General features: G+C 40.1%; 1 protein-coding gene and 1 long non-coding RNA gene across 16 annotated transcripts in view; one reads left to right on the top strand and one right to left on the bottom strand.

Annotated features, from left to right (window-relative positions):
* Positions 1–15,874, bottom strand: part of LOC144295815 (phospholipid-transporting ATPase IB) — a 570,630-nt gene that overhangs the window by 87,537 nt on the left and 467,219 nt on the right. The gene's annotated exons all lie outside the window — the stretch shown is intronic.
* LOC144295818 (uncharacterized) overlaps positions 1–15,874 on the top strand; it is a 45,598-nt gene that overhangs the window by 17,614 nt on the left and 12,110 nt on the right. The window contains exon 3 of one of the 2 annotated variants that reach the window (XR_013362917.1): positions 14,009–14,226. This is a non-coding gene — a long non-coding RNA (uncharacterized LOC144295818). Of the gene's footprint in view, positions 1–14,008; positions 14,439–15,874 lie in introns of those variants that run through there. The other variant, XR_013362916.1, reaches the window with a different exon arrangement.

Raw genomic sequence — 15,874 nt, forward strand, 5'->3', positions numbered from 1 at the left:
GACATGGTGTACATATAAAGCTAGATTGAAATATAGTTCTGGAGACGAAGTGATCACAATTTTATCTGGGCTCTTGCCACACTCCGTGATGGAAGGCAGCCGGAGTAAGAGGAGCTGTTACGTGAAGGCACCACCCAGAAGAGTGAACAGACGCCTCCTGGAAACTCCATGCGCTGTTTCGTTCTCAAAGGTTCAGATTTATTCAGCCCGGATATACCATGAGGATTTACATATCTTCAATTTAATGTGAAGCACTAATAACCAGTGAGTGGCTTAGATAAGAAGCCTTATGAATATTCAAGCCTTTTAAATCTTCCAGTGCCAAGATACACATTTCTCAACATGAACCCGTGTACCACAGTGTGCAGGATATTATTTCTTTCCCGATTCTGCTGGCACAAGAGCAGCCCCACAGTTGGAGAGATACTAACTGGCATTATGACAAAAACAGTTGAGAACGCTGACAGAGACAGCTACCAGCCTATTTTGGGATTGAGAATGATTCAGGTTCTGCAAAAGTCAAGATTTCTGTTTTGTTTTGTCTTTGTTTTTTAAAGAGAAAAACCAAACACTAAGTCATTTCTGAAATGGAACCATTAAAATTCATCCAACAAAGGTGATAAAATGCAGAATTCTAACCTTTTTTTTTTTTTTTAATTAAATGTTTTTCCCAATGTGTTGAGTAGTACAGGGGGCCTATAGGATTCCCCAGCACAAGGACCACCACACATTTGGGGTGGTGGAAGTAATACTGAAGTGGGGTTTATGCACGTGCATGAGAACAAACTGTGTAGCGGACCCCCAGGAAAGGGAAGAGGATGAAAGAGTGGAGAGAGAGCAGGAGGAAGAGAAAATACAAAATATGCACACAGAGGAGAGATGGGAGAGGAGAAGAAGGAAGCCTGGAGAGTCTAGGGAGCACACATCTGCTGCTATTCTGTGGTCCTCTATGGCTTCCTGGCTTCAAGGCAGGTGCAGACCACCTCATCTTTCAGCTTACTGGTTTACTCTCTCAAATATTTCTGAGAGTTAACTAAATACGAACTGTATCAGTTTTTTTAAAAAAGATTTTATTTATTTATTCATGAGAGACAGAGAGAGAGGCAGAGACACAGGCAGAGGGAGAAGTAGGCTCCCTGTAAGGAACCTGATGTGGGACTCAATCGCAGGACCCCGGGATCATGACCTGAGCCAAAGGCAGATGCTCAACCACTGAGCCACCCAGGCATTCTCAAACTGCATTAGTTTTGCAAGAATTTAAAATTTAACTTTTTTTTTTTTGTGACTGGTAATAAATATTTTTATTTTCTAACTTTGAACTTGTTTCTGAGACATGATCCATCAATTACATGTTTCTCATTCATTCATTTAGCAAAACACTCACTGAACACCTGCCATATGCCAGACATAGTATTGTATGCCAGAAATATTGTAGACTATAAGGGAGACACAGTTTATGCCCTCCAGAGCCTCCTGTCTATTGAAAAAGAAAGATATTCAGGAAATAAGTGCCACAGAAGGAACAGAGTAGACAACAGCATGCGCTGTGGGGTGATGGCAGCTGCGGCAGGAGTAGGGAGCCCTCAGAAACTACCTCACCCCCCAACCCCCCACCCCCACCCCGAATGACCCACTTTTTGGAAAAGCTTGAAGGAGGAGGAATGGATCAGGTAACAGGCCGGTGGTGGGGCATGCCACTGGAAGGAACAGACGGCCCTGTTCCAGGCCTGGGCAGAGGCCCAGATGCTGGAGAAAGCTGGAACATTCCAGGAGCTAATATGGCAGAGCAGAAAGAGCAAGGGAGAGCTGACGCAAAGAGAAATTAGATTGTGGAGGGTCTTTAAATCTTGTTAAGTATCCTGGACTATATCAAAATGTCAAGATGAAGCTATTACGGGGTTTTAAGCAGCAAAATGACACACTCCAATTTACATTTAAGAAAGATGATTTAACCATGGAAATTTCCTGTAACAATGGAACATTTTAGCTTGAAATCTTCAACTCTAAATCTTTTTTACACTGTTAAATGTATCTGTAACCACACCCATATTAACTATTTTCATTTTAATCTTAGATACAAGGTATTTCTCTTCTTGTCCTAAGCCACTGTTTTGTCCCAAGCTCAATTCCACATTTTTCTTTTTGAGTCCATTCGTTATCTTGCTATAAGCCACTCCTTCCCATATCTTATCAGAACAGTTCTTTCCCACTGAAATGCTTTCCCACTTCTTAAATGGTGGTTGAGTGTGGGGGTGTGGGGTGTGGGAGGGGTGGGGGTAAGGGGTCAGGGGTGGGAGGGATCTCTATTTTTCTTCAGGAACATGTTGAGGGGAGTCATGATTATCCCTAAGGAGTCCCCACAGTTTTTTTTTTTTTTTTGACTCCACCTCAAAGCTGATCTTGTCCTTTTGTAGCTTGAGTCCATACATCATTCATTACACAGAACATATTGTACTAGTTGCTTTCTTCACTAAACCTTTGAGGACAATAGCCACACATTTTTATATTCTCAGCACCAAGCTCAAAGCCTGACAGAAATGAGACCTGTTATTTTTTTCCACCTGAATTTAGTAAAAACAGCAAGCATTTGAAAGTCCTTGTGACTCCCCAAATCTAGATGATAGATGATTCTCCTGTCATCTGGGCTACAGAAAGCTAAACAATTTACAAAACAAGTGCAATCCAGTCTTTACCTGCTTAGCTCTTAGTGAGAATTATATATCATAGGAACCCAAAATACTTCAATGAAAGATCAATTTATGATACTGTTATAGGTTGAGTTATCTCCCTCCCCAAATTCTTAAGTTAAAGTCCTAAAACCGACTACCTCAGAATGTGACTTTATTTGGAAATAGGTTCACTGCAGATATAATTACTTAGGATGAGGTCATTAAGGTGAGCCCTTAATCCAGTGACTGGTCACAAAAGGAAAAATTTGGTCACAGACATGAATACAGGGAGAACACCATGTGAACATGAAGGCAGGGACCAGGGTGATGCTTGGGCAAGCCAAGGAAAATCAAAGATTGTCAGATACTGCTAGGAGGCAGAGACATGGAAATATTCTCTTTCACAGCTCTCAGAAGGAACCCACCCACCCAACATCTTTATCTCAGACTTCCAGACTCCAGCTCTGGGAGACAAATTTTGTTAAGCTATCCAGTTTTTGGTATTTTCTTAGAGCAGCCCTACGAAACGAGTACAGATATTAATAGATGGTCAATTGTTCAGAGTTTAATGGCTTTTACCAGGCCTTCAGTCACTGTGTTCTGGATGGGAGGAAAGGCACAGCAAACAGGGAAGAGAGGGTAGATAGAAACTATTTTATGGGATGTACATATTATCAGCATTATCACCTGAGTCTTGCAAAGACAAGGGAAAGTAAGTTAAAGGGCACCTTACTAGCTAGTATTTATTTCTCCTGTCCATGTCAGCTATTTGGAAAAGAAGTACCCTTTGACAGTGACACAAATCCATCAATTAAAAAGCCAGACACTGAAACTATACCAACAATTTCTATAGTGTTTTACGCAGCCAGAGAACAACTTCACGGTAAATGCTAAAATTACATAATCATGACTAGATGATATTTTTAGAGAAAGAAAACCAGAGGGGATTTACACCGTCCAACCCTCTGTGTACAGAAAAACGAAGATTAAAGCCCTCAGGAAATACTCTATCGTGGTTGTGGGCAGCGCCATTAATGAGAGTACAGCACAGGAACACCATCGTCATTAGTATGGTAGCTTCTAGGGACCAGGGGACTTAGGATCATCCCCTGAAGGAAAGTTCAGGCTAGAGGTTGTGTTATCTCAGGCTACCATATTAGCAGATGGTAGGATGGAATCTGGACCTGATCACTGGGACTTCAGTCTCAATCATTTTCCTAAAATAAACGTTGTCTGGACGTACATCAACATTGAGAGTCCTTTTTCTTAACTTAAAAATGGTAATGGTAAAAAGCAGAAAAAGATTTCATGCATTGTGCATTCCATGCTCTTTAGGGCTTGGACTAGCCCCCAGTGGCTGCAGACCATGGCTTACCCTTGCTGCCTGCAGCACCTAGCGAAGCTCTGGCTTATAGTAGGCAAACAGAATAAACGTTCACAGCAAGTGAAATAAAAGACTTTAATAAAATACTATTTTAGAAGACTCCATGAGCTGGCAAGAACACCACTGCTTCTCTTGGCAGGGCTGTGCTGGTGGATCTGGTTATGGGAAAACTTTACTATACTATTCAGCCAAATATGATAACTGCTCAACCTTTTCTGATGTAAGGAGGGGCATTACTTTTTACTCTGTGTTCCTACCAAGACATGTGTTTCTAGGTTGTTCCCTTGCTTTCTAAAGTAAACAGGGTAGTTGAGTCTGGATCTGTTTAACCCCACCTGTCCTTTCCCTTCAAGTTGATAATAAAACGAAGAGATTCCAGTTCAGATCTAGACCAACACGGCATAGAGCCCAAGACTGGTTCCCTATAAAAGAAGGCGTTCCCGGAGCTTTCTAACAGGCAAGGCTCTGTGTACAATTATGGGAATGAGGTTACAAGGATTAGAATTAGTGCATGTCACAGTCGGAAAGTGCGGCTGGCGGGCAGTTGCCTATGATGCGAACAGATGAGCAGCAAATGTGTGTAGCAGACCAAACCTCCCCCTTTTTGGGAAACCACACCCCAGTCAGGGATATTTGGACACATGCAGGCATATTAGACGTGGCATATCAATTCTAATAGCAGGCCAAAAAAAGAATATGAGGAGTTGCTAACCTTCTTAATGCTTTCTGAAGGGGCTCCAATAATTGCTTATTTATAACCTCTGAACACTTGGTGGCCTTCCATGGACAGAGCAAGCAGCTGCCTACAGGAAACCAACTGCCCTGCCCACTGACTGGAAACACATGCTCCTTTCTGTCACCTTTGGGAATAGTTGCAATTCCATAATGTGATAGTTGTCAACTTATTTCCTTCTATTGGTGGTTCACTGAAACTTCAGAATCTAAAGATCTCATCATCCTGTCATCCTGTCACCAGCCGCTATTAGTGCCTGAAACAATGCTGCAATAATAAGACCAATCAGACTTATTCTTGTAAAATTATCCCTTTATTCTAAACTCCTACAAATCACTTGGCGACCCTTCTCAGGCTCGCTTGAGATACCCAGATTCTGAATGCTAGAATAAAATTCTTTTTTTTTTTTTTTTAAGATTTTATTTATTTATTCATGAGAGACACACAGAGACACAGGCTCCTGCATGGAGCCTGACACAGGACTCGATCCTGGGTCTCCAGGATCATGCCCTAGGTGGCGCTAAACCGCTGAGCCACCGGGGCTGCCCCTAGAATAACATTCTTAATGCTTAGAATAAAAACTCTTAAGGAGCACAATGAATTGAGATTTTTAAAAAATTGCATGTTACTGATTAGGATGATGGACCCATTAGAATTTTAGAGTTGAAGAACTCTTATTGATCATGTGGCACACTTCTACTTTCCTGTTTTATATCATATATGCAATTGCTGTGCCAGGATTTTCCTAGTATATTCTACAACTCTGAAAATGCAACTAATTCCTACTCTTCAAAATTAAATGTAGTTGATTCTTACTCTCCGAACTTGACAAGTGTCACTCTTCTTAGATTTCAAAAGCATTAAGAAATTAAATTGCAGAAGGAAATATATTCTTTCCTCAATAAATTATTTAATTTATTAGGGCACTTGGGTGGCCAATTGGTTGGGTGTCCAACTCTTGGTTTTGGCTCAAGTCATGATCTCAGGGTCATGAGCCTAAGCCCAGCATCACAGTCTATACTCAGTATAGTCTGCTTGGTAATTCTCTCCCTCTGCTCCTCCCTCCATTCATGCATTCTCTCTCTCAAATAAATAAATAAATCCTTTAAAAATTATTTAATTTATTAACTTATTTCTAGCTTAGAAGTGTTACAATATACTTTTTGCTTTTACACACATTTGATCAAATAAACACCAAAACTATACTTCGAACTGTAAATATTATACTGTTCTTTGATATATAATCAATCAAAATAGCATATCTTGGCTTTTAGGCTTAAATCTTTCACACCAAGGGTGCCTGGGTGGCTCAGTGGTTGAGCATCTACGTTTGGTTTGGGTCATGATCCTGGGTCCTGGGATCAAGTCGCACATCGGGTTCCCTGCAAGGAGCCTGTTTCTCCCTCTGCCTATGTCTCTACACCTTTCTGTCTCTCATGAATAAATAAATAAAATCTTTCATGCCAGCACAAGATTTTACAGGTAAATAAATTAAACGGAACACATAAATATGAAATTGCCTTCAGTTCAGTTTTTTTCAAATATCTGATAATCTTTTACACATTTTAAAGGGGAAAAAAGCTCAAAGCATGAAAAAGCTCACACTAGCTTATTCTGTTGGAGTCAAAGTCTTTTAGCCTTTCTGTTAAGTTTTGTTAGATCTTATTCATTAGATATTGCTTTTAGGTGTATATGGAGAGTGAAAACAGGATAGAGTTACTTCTTGGAATATAAGAGAAAGACACAGAGTTTCTGTCCTCTGGATCCTTATAGTTTTGTTCTGAGCAGAAATAAGTAGAAGTAAAATAAGAAAATGTTGGGAATATTCAGGAATATTCAGAAGAGCCAGTGACCAAGCTGTAGAACGGGGACTCCTATGGCCAAATTGGCCAGAGATGGTGAGATTCCAATGAGGCCATGCAGAATAGAATGCAGGGAGACTTGGCCAAGTTTCAGAAGTGGAATTACCATACTTGGTGATTGAGGAGCCTGACAAAAGGGAGGATTCTGGTCTCTAGCTATGTGAGCTGGTAGATGGTGGTGCCATTTACAGAGACAGAAACACAGACAGGTGAGGGGGTGTGCAGGGGAACATGAAGATGTCTCATACATGCGAAACTCAGGATGTATGGGTGTGTCATCCAAGTTGGGAAGTCTGGAAGACTCTGGGTCCCAGAGTCTGGCACTTAGATCAGTGATTTAACCTTTCAGAGATTTAGACTTGGAGCTCCTAAACACATAAGTATTATGTGAGATGTTCGAGGAAATGAGATGAGTAGATAAGACCATTTAAGAATGAGCCAGTGGCTAAGGACAGAACTTTGGGGAACTTTAGCACATAAGTTACCAAGGGGGAAAGGAAGTCTAGAATGAAGAAGCAAAGGCTTAGCTGAAGTATAGACAGAGTTCCAGAGAAAATGGTTCTAAAGGAAAAAAAAAGTGAATTTTATTTTATTTTAATATTTTATTCTATTATTTATTATTATTATTATTATTATTTTGAGAGAGAGAGCATGTGTGCACACACATAAGTGTGGGGAGGGGGCAGACAGGAGGGGCAGAGGGAGAGTGAGTGAGAGAATCTTAAGCAGGCTTCATGATCAGCATGGGCCTGACACCGGGGCTTGATCTCACAACCCTGAGATCATAACCTGAGTTGAAATCAAGAGTCAGATGCTTAACCAACTGAGCCACCCAGGCAGCCCAAAAGAAAGGAGTTTTAAAAAGAAAACCCAACAAACTATAGAGAGGTCTATAAGAAAGGGAAAATGTTCTTTGAAATTGTAATTAAGAACTGGCTCCAAACTTTGGTGAGAATAGTTTCACAGGAATGATGAGAGGAGTAGGCTGATGTGACAGGTTAAGGGCTAAATTGAAAGTTGAATAAGGCGAATTTCCTCTAACAGCATGGGGTCTATTAGGACTATAGCAGGGGTAGGGATAGAGAATCCAGAGGGCTGGCTACCCATTTTACTGCACTTTCTAACTTAGAGCTTAGAGAATGCACCTCTCTACTGGACCATTTTTCTCAGTACAGAAATATATTATTATTTTTTATATCCTAAAACAAAAATAAAATCTAAATATCTCAAATCTCCTGGGTATAATGATCAGAATATAGTTAAAAAGGAGGTGGTACACCCAATCACGCCAACCTCAAATGTTAAAAGTTGTTATTCCTGGCCAATGGCTTTAGGTAATTTTTATAATATGTGATATACATATTATAACAAGTACATTTAAGTATTTGAAAGAAAAATATTTTAAAACTGAAATTTAAAGCATACTAAGAAGTTTGTGATCAAGATAATAGTCACAATAATAACCAAATAAAGTTTTACATTTAAAAATTAACCCTTGGTCAGTTAAATTGTAAGCACAGAGCTTTGCAAATAGTAGATATGCAATAAATGTTTATTAAAGTGCATTCTAGGGGATCCCTGGGTGGCTCAGTGGTTTGGCGCCTGCCTTTGGCCTGGGACCTGATCCTGGAGTCCCGGGATCAAGTCCCATGTTGGGCTCCCTGCATGGAGCCTGCTTCTCCCTCTGCCTGTGTCTCTGTCTCTCATGAATAAATAAATAAAATCTTAAAAAAAAATAAATAAAGTGCATTTTAGGACATCATTTTAATTGTGGGCAAAGGTCTAAGTCCTCAAGCTATTTCTAGTGTCAGACCAACAGGCAAGACTTCCTGGGGATACAGGAAGCCAATCTCATGGGGATGGCTGCCTTTTATGAATACCTGTAAAGATATTAATACTCTCAAGAAATGGACCAGCTCTAGCTTTCCTGTCCTTTACTAAAGGGTGTGTGTATGTACAGCGTTCATCAAATATTACTTTCAGAGTATTTAGCAAGAGCTAGATGTCATGATGTGCCTATAGTCTCAGATCCTATAGTTTACTCTTGAAAAGTATTCACAAGCTCTTTTTGTCTACCCCTTAGCTCAAGGATCAAATACAAGGAATCAAAAAAAGGAGAATGAGTCATTTGCCATAATGCTGAATGCCTTAGCCAAGATCTTTTTGTGTGTTGTTTTTTGTCCCTACATCTAAGTCCTGACTATGAGCTCACCTGAACATTTCCAGTAAAAAGGACAATGTATAGTTTTGGAAGAGAATACTTTAAAACACGAATGGCTTCATTATCTGGAAAAATATACATTTCTTTAAATGTGAATTTCATTTACTTTCCAGGCAGCACTTAGTCCAGTTTTAAAAAGCAAAATCATTATTTCCGATCTTAACCAGCTCTGTCCTCCAATTCAATAAAGTCTCAATCAACACAGGTACCCATACTGACTTTCAGGATTCATATGTATTAATATCCCTGCCTAAAAGGAATAGTATTTTAAATCTCTTCTTCCTGCTGCTTAACTTCCTTTCTAGTGCCAAACCCTAGATAGCAATTTGCTTTCTTAAATAATTCTTTTAAGATGATAACAGGAGAAGTTAATTTAAAATCATCTCAGTAACAAATACAGTAGCCCCTAACATCAGGTTACAAGTGGGATCCAAAGTGAAATGAAATGTCCAGCGACAGGCTGCTGGAATTAATAGGAAACAAGTGCCAATCGTGATATAGGAATTCATGCTATCCTTGCTTTCACTGTGCCCAAATCTTCTCGGTACTGATTCATCAATTTTAGGGGAGTTGAGGACTCAAACTTCCACAAATTAGAACAAATCTTTAAAATACGCCATTGTAATATTTTATCATGTAAACGTTTCCTTCTGATATGAGAGGAGGTTCTTTTTAGGTTTCCCTTTGATGCCACAGACAGAGTTTTCACTCTGTTGAAGGGTCTACACAACCTTGGTCTTTTTCTCCAGTGGATCTTGCTCTTTGTGCAACAATGTAGTCACCCACAGAGTAACTTTGTAATTGGAACATCACATAGCTGGAAGGATACATAGTCCAATCAACAAATATAACATTTTGGCTTCTTCATTTCCTGTTACAAATTTCTCTCCCTCCTATTTTAGTGATTGATGTTCTTCCCAAGAAAACCTCTTATCTATCACTCATGTACCTCTAGCATCTTGAAGTATTTTGTTTTTATCGGAATGTATTGGGAAACCTATCCTTCAGGCTCTACCAGTGACTTTTCATTTCTAAAACGCTCCTTATCTGGCAGTCAGTTCAACTTCATTTATGTGGTTTGGCCAGGATTTCCACTTCATAAAAGATGAATTCACTGAATCTAAAAACATATGTCCTTCTACAGATAATTATTCTCTTTAAACATCCGCCTTTTCTTATTTTCTCTCATCTTCTTTCTTCATGGTCCACAATTTTTGGGGGGCCTCTAATACTCAAAGATTAAAAATGTATCCTGTGATATTTAAGAGATTTTAGAATTAAATAAGTTATCTTATTCTGTTACAGTCCATTGTTATGAAATATCAACTAACATTTTACAAAAATACACTCCATTATGAAGAAATTATTTTTATACTTATGGGGTGGGGTGTGGGGCGGAATACAGGTTTCTTTAAATACTTGCCAGCACAGTAGAAGCCATGCTGTTTTTAAGCTTTGCCAAGATAGAATTTTCTAGCAAATAATTGATGTCAACATTAATTAGGGATTGTTCCTGAAATTATGGTGATTTATATGAATTCTGATTGGTATAGTTACCAGTTAATCATATGTATCATAACACTGTATAGTGATAACATAGTGTGGTCATGAGCAGGTCTGAAGTCAGTCAGATCTGGGACTGAACCAGAGCTGTGCATCTAACATCTCTGTGATACTGGGTAAATTACTTAATCACTCTCTCAATTTCTTCATAAAGTCCAGAAATTAAAACTGGCACTTCAGGGTTACTGTAAGGAACAGATATAATCAATGTAAAACAACTAGTATAGTATTTGGCTTGAATTAGACATCTACTAATGTAACCTGTAGAATTAAAGTTGTTTCTCGGCAGGTTTAGAAATCTTTACATGGGGAAGAAAGGAAAGGAGGGGAAGAAACTGGAAGGAAGAAAATAAGGATATTATAATGTCGTCATGTTAAACATTTGGGCTCAGCTTTGGTGAATTCCACCCATACTGCTCCTGGGACAGAGGAGACCACTGCTCTTGGCCAAGAGCTGAATTGGATGACAATCTCAAAGACACACAAATTCCACCTACATGTAGAGGTTGCTACCAGGCAGGGTGGCTAGATGCAACCCTTCTGAGCTTAGTAGCCTGTTCGTGCAGTAAGGAGTCAGAGGGAGTGTGGGATATAAGGAATTGGGGATGAGAGCAACTGGACTGAAAGGGAAGGACATGGTGCTGGGAAAAACAAAACAAAACAAAACAGGAAACACAGACACAGAACATTGGAGCCCAGCAAGTGTTCAATATATGGTCTCAGAGTCCAAAACTAAAATAAGCTAATAAAAGGGACAGAAAACAACTCGATTAGAAATAAGGGGAGACACATACAAAGGAGAAAAGCAAATTAATTCACTAACATGGACAGTGACAACACTGCAACATTCTGTTCAAGGTGAGGGTTTCACACAACTTCTGAAGCTTGTGTGGCAAAAGAAAAACAACCATGGGCAAGGTATGGCATGAGCTCTCTTCCAGGCCTGGTATGCTGCATCAAGTTATGGGCTGTGAGTAACCCTCACCTCTCCTGAGCTTCCATTTCCTCCTGTGGAAACAAAGGGCTTGGGATGTTCACTAAGATGTCCTCTGACCCTGCTTGGCCATATGCCTCGAATATTCGATCCTGCAACACATTTGAAGTTCTAACCCTATGTCCAGCCCATCCAATCAATAGGATTTTGTAGCAGGCAGGAGTCACCAGAAGAGTAACACTGGAAGCTGCTTCTTAAGCAGGAGTGTGACCTCTGAAGGCACATGCGTCTGAATGCCACGGCCACAGGTGCTGTGGTGATGGCCTTTCTTCTTTGGAATGACTCTCTGAGGGAAAGCAAGACAACTTAAAAAGGGACGCTGGGACTGGCCAGCCAGCCTTCCACCTCCCTCCGTGAGGATGCTACACTCCTCTTGAAGCTCTATCCTGAGGGGTACAGGGGAGCCTGGCCATAGACCAGTGTAGGAGCCTGTTCAAAGGCATATTTAGGATGAGTTATGTGAAAATTGCCCACAACAACATTTTTTTCTTTTTCTCTCACATTGTTAGCATTTATTAAATCAATGTCTCCATTTCCCTTCCTGTATTTTAATCTGACTCACAGTTGGTGGAAAAGTTTTCAGAACCAACCCAGAGCTGATAAATAGCATGGGCTTAATGTTAATAAAGGAACAGAGTTGAGATTGAACTAAAGCCTGGGTTTAAGTAAATAATTACACAAAACCTATGATTTTATAAAGAAAAATTTCATGGAAATATTTCATGTTTTTGTTTCAACATTATGATAAATGGAGGTAATACACTGGTAGTGAAAGCATAATTTTAGTCTTGGAAGGAAACTGTAGAGTTCACTTTGATTCACTAAATATTTATTAAACCTTTCTTCGTGCTAGGCACTAGGGTTACAAAAGCAAGTCAACTGAAATCTGTTTTTAAGCAACTTTATATATGTTAAGGAGACAAAATACAACCTGTGCCTGTGCTTGGTCTCTCCTGTACTTAAACCCCTCTGCACAGCCTTGCTTTGCTGTCTTTTACAGGCCTGACCCCTGCAGGCTGCAAGTTCTGGTAGCTCCAACTGGGTTCTGCAATGGGAGCTTCTGGCAAGAGATCGGAGAGTGGGAAGAAGGGATAGATAAGTCAGGGTTTCTCTTCTCTGCCTGAAGGTCTCCAGAAGTGGCCATGCTTCCACTGGGAATATGGCTCCAGCTGGACAGACCCATCAGGAATCCCCCTCTGCAGAGTGACCCAGCTCCTAAGCTGATACTAATGGCCTCTTCCCTTTGGTCTTCCAGCCTACGGTGGTAGGGACTTTCTATTGTGGTTCACCTCTGGGTTCTCTCTCAGACCCTATATTACTTCCACAATCAATTCTTTGAATTAAAATATGCTATTTTAAATAATTAGCCTGGCTTCTGTATTCCTGGTTAGACCCTGATACACAACCTCTTAATGATAACAACGCATAACAGACATTCTTCCAGCAAAAACACTTACGAGCTATGGGTTGGCATAGAGAAAAAGCTGAATTTTGCTGGGAAGTCTGGAAAACTCCACCCAGGTAGAAATTCCTGTCATGGTAAAACACTAATGATAAGGGTTTGGACCTTGAAAGGTGAGCCAAACCTTAGCAATTGAGGGAAGAGGAAGACAGGCACTCCATAGGGAAAATAGCATAATCCAAAGCTTGGAAATGCATAGCATGTTTCTACACAGGGTATAGTGAGAAAAAGAGGTAGTAAACAGGGTACAGAAGGGCTCCACTGTGAGGCTCCTGGAAATCCTTCCAAGGAGTCTTAGATCAACCTGTAGATAACTGTGACCCTTATTAACAAGTTTCTAAGCAGTGACAAGTTTGCATTCCAGGGTAAAACATGGAGTGAAGGAGGTTATGACATGGGGATCATCCTGAGTAGCTGCTAGAGTTGAACAGAGGTGATGAGGGGGACAATCATCATGATAGTAGTTGAGAATGTGAAGAGAGGTGGATTTGCAAGACATGTTGGTGAAGAGAAGCATGGGATTGGGAAAAGATGGATGTGTAGGTCAGGGAGTAGCAAGAGTATATGAAAAATCCCATGTTCCATGTTTAAACACAGAGATGAATAATGATGTGTTAAGCACAGAGGTTGTAAGCCATGAGTTTGATTTTTGAGTATGTTGAATCTTAGGTGACCATATGAACACATAGAGGGCAAGTGTGAGAAGTCCTTAAAAATGTAAGCCTGGTACCCATGAAGAGGTAAGGGTTGGGGATTTACATTTGCAATGTAAATATTTATATTTGGTTGAAGCACAGCAATTGAAGAAATGGTCACAGGAAGTGATAAGAAGCCCATGAAGGATGCAACTGAACTAAAACACCACACATAATGGCCAGAAAGGAAAAGAAGAACCAGCAAATGAGGTGGAAAGACATGGATAGGAAGTTAGGCAAGAGACATAACTTGGGTGTCAAGAGAAAAGAGTTTTAAGAAGTAGAAGGTGACCATGAATATATACTAGCATAAATGTCAAGTGAGATGATGACTGGAATGTCTTTTGGTCTGGTGCTGTGATATTTACTTTATACATCAACTTGAGTTTTAGGAGGTCATCTTGTTCTATCCCTTCATTTTACAGTTGAGGAAACAGAGCCTGGGTGACTGGCTAAACTGCCCAAGGACTCAGAACTGCTGAATAAAGCTGGACCAGAACTTTGGATTTTGCTGAACAGTCAGAATGTTTTCCACCCAAGAGTCTGCTCTCCATGAGAAAAACCAAGGTTTCTCATAGAGAATCTCAGAAAGACTTGGTACTCTACATCATCTCCCCAACTCAAGTCACTTCAAGAAATTCAGGTGCTTTTGTTGTTGTTAGTCATTTTTTATATTTATCCACAGAACCTAAGAAAACTTAATTCTTAAAGACTGAACCTATTAACCTGAAGATCAAACATCCAAATGAATACAAATATCAACCTCTAATTGAGGCATTTGAAATTAAAAGATCCTTTCTATCATGTTCAGGCATTAGCATATGCCTATGCAATCTCTTCAAAAATTGTACCTTTTCTTCATGGGAAACATACAGCTACCTTGAGAACCAGCAATTAATACTCTGCTTCAATGTTTTCCTTTCCCTGATAGAAACTTGCTAGAGATGGAGCATTTGGGTGGCTCAGTGGTTGAGCATCTGCCTTTGGCTCAGGTCATGGATCCTGGAGTCCTGGGATTGAGTCCCACATCAGGCTCCCTGCAGGGAGCCTGCTTCTCCCTCTGCCTCTGTCTCTGTCTCTTTCTATGTCTCTCATGAATAAATAAAATCTTTAAAAAAAAAAGAAAGAAAGAAACTTGTTAGAAATAAATGAATTTCCAGTTTTATGAAAGGAAAATAATTTCCTGACCAAGATGAGAATGTACTTTTGAATTTTTAATTATATTTGACATTTTTTCTCTTCTTATGTTTTTACTTATTTATTTTAAAAGATTATTTATTTATTTATTTATGAGAGAGAGAGAGAGAGAGAGAGAGAGAGGCAGAGACACAGGCAGAGGGAGAAGCAGGCTCCATGCAGGGAGCCTGACGTGGGACTCTATTCCGGGTCTCCAGGACCAGGCCCTGGGCTGAAGGCGGCACTAAACTGCTGAGCCACCTGGGCTGCCCTCTTCTCCTGTTTTTAAAGATGAAAGTAAGCATTACTATTTTATTTTTCACCATTTTTGAAGTATTGTCAAATTTTCTCTGAAACTTTAGGGATGGCTTAACAAACAATGGAGCATCCTGGAAAAGCTTAGGCTTAAAGAGTCAAATAGCAGCAGTACAGTCATACAGTCTGTATCTCCATCACTTCCTGGCGTTGCAATCCTGGGACAATAATTATAACAGATGGCGCAGGGTGTGCTACTACTTACCTGATGCCATATTGAATAAAATAATAGATGAGCTCATTTATGAGGTAGGCATTTTACTTCCTTTTTAAGGCTGAAACTTAAGTTTTAGGAACTTCTTTATTTTTTTTATTTTTAAAAATTTTTTAAAAAGACTTTATTTATTTATCCATAAGACACACACACACAGAGAGAGAGAGAGAGAGAGAGGCAGAGACACATGCAGAGGGAGAAGCAGGCTCCATGCAGGGAGCCCAATGTGAGAATAGATCCCAGGACTCCGGGATCAAGCCCTGGGCCAAAGGCAGGTGCTAAACCACTGAGCCACCCAGGGATCCCATAGGAACTTCTTTAAAGGTCACATTGGTTGACTGTAACTCAGGTAAGATGAGGACCTGGTTCTGACTGACCTCACAGGTGAAAGGACCCAGCTATAGCCTTTCAGGGGTCTCACAAACACTCATGCTTAGATTGAGCTGTTACAATCACTACACAGAAGCTCCATGTGAAATGCCAAGCACAAGGTAGTGTCCGGTGGGCATTTATGATGGGGATAAAGGGCTGCTAGTTTAAAATCTAACCTTGATTAAAATTTGGACATAAACTGCAAAGTAGATTT

The sequence above is a fragment of the Canis aureus genome, chromosome 24, assembly GCF_053574225.1.
Source record: "Canis aureus isolate CA01 chromosome 24, VMU_Caureus_v.1.0, whole genome shotgun sequence".
Lineage (NCBI taxonomy): Eukaryota > Metazoa > Chordata > Mammalia > Carnivora > Canidae > Canis > Canis aureus.